Below are 1,891 nucleotides of genomic sequence, written 5' to 3' on the forward strand. Positions count from 1 at the left end.
AGGGTACACATGCACACACTGACAACTAACACATACGCACATGACTACTTACATATACGAGTTTTCATAAAATTGAATGCCTACTGGAGAGAACTTGAATGCCTACTAGACACAATACTCGAGTGTCTAAGGTCTCTCTGTACATGACAACCTGATATGGGGATACTTCATTCTTACAGGGTGGAACGATAAAAGAAAAATCATTACAACTTTAAAACTTTTATTGAAAAAATCAATTCAGGTAACTTGGTTATGTAGTAACATTGATATCTATTTAATGTAGCCGTCTTCAGCCTCAATCACCGCCTCGATACGGGTTCGGAACTGGGAGCATGCCTTTTCCACAAGCGCCGGCGGGAGATCGGCGAATACTCGGCGGACGGCGACGATCAGGCTGGCTTTGATGTTGTCGAAGGTGTGATGCTTATAATTAAAGGGACATAATCCTAAAGAGTTATCTACCTTTGATAAGCATGCGCAGAAATAAACAAGGCGAGGCAGTTTAATGGCGATCGTGCATTAGTCATCGCGTGCCTGTGTCTTGTCTTCTTTTTTTCACAACTTAACTCTCGCAAGTTGAGAAACCTACAATATCATATCTGGCGACGAGGTAAAGCGAAATTTTTCAAGAGCCCACACCACAAATGTTTGGAAATATTAATAACTAGCCTGGGTACCCGACGTTGCCCGGATGTTTGGATGTGCATGTTAAGCAAAAAAAAAAAAAAAAGTGGTAGTAGGCCGGCACGCTCGACCCCGTACCGTGAAGGAGGAAAAAAACGTGAAAAAAAAAAAAAAACGTGATGTCTTTGTTGCGCCCATCGCCAAACCGGAAGTGACGAATGTTTAAATCACGGCTAGTCAATTGTGAAGAGACGATGACTTTCGAAACTATCGGCGAAACAAGCGCCCCTTCATATAGAAAAGTGCCCAGTCGAGGGTGAAAGAATTAATGTTTTTAGCAAAGTTTTCGATATTTGTCGTCCGAATGATCGAGCGTCAATAACGATACTGATCTCCTGAAAATCTGTCGCCTCTGTCGAAAGTTTTAGGCATACATATATGATTGCATGCATACATACATTTAAAGACAGGTGAGATTTATATTATAGATAGCCAGCAGCGCTTTCCCAAATTTCAGTGTCCACATAGACCACGCCATGACCGCCGTTCGTTGGAAAAAAATGGATAGATAAGCTAGAAAATCCATTCGTTGCTCTGGACATCGACCAGAACAAAAAAAAAACAAAAACAAGAAACAAAAAAAAACAAGAAACAAAAAAAAAACTCTTCCTAATTACGCGTGGAATTAAGTTTTCTATATATTACATAATTTCACAGATTAGCAAAAATGAATAGGCGCAATTACCATCTCAGACAACAATTCGAACGAGTATGAAGCTACAAAAAAGTTGACTGACCATTTTACGCTTCAAAAAATACTTCGTACAAAATTTTCAAGGTTCGACGGGCTATGCAGAATCCAGATGAAAGTTTAGACACCTACCAAGCACGGCTACGGACTATGGCCTCCATGTGCGATTTTGAAAATACCGACCGGGAGATCCTAGCCCAAATTCTACAGGGATGTACATCGTCAGAAGAAAGGCTTTAAGGGATAATTTTACATGGAAACAAGTTCTGGACAAAGCTAAAGCGATTGAATTAATTCATACAGACGTGGAACAGAATGAATTACACGTTTTATAGCAGTGAAAACCACACACATTATACACACAGTAACGGTGACAAAAATAGCACCAACAGAAAACAAGAAAATCCTGGCAGCAAAATAGCCGCCATGACACCTCGAATAACGAACGACGTGGTTTACAAAAAAGATGGGCGGACAACAGACCAGCCACTATTGCGGATACTTTTCAATGCACCT

This window comes from Euprymna scolopes, chromosome 40 (genome assembly GCF_053919585.1).
Source record: "Euprymna scolopes isolate OS-2025 chromosome 40, ASM5391958v1, whole genome shotgun sequence".
Classification (NCBI taxonomy): Eukaryota; Metazoa; Mollusca; class Cephalopoda; order Sepiida; family Sepiolidae; genus Euprymna; species Euprymna scolopes.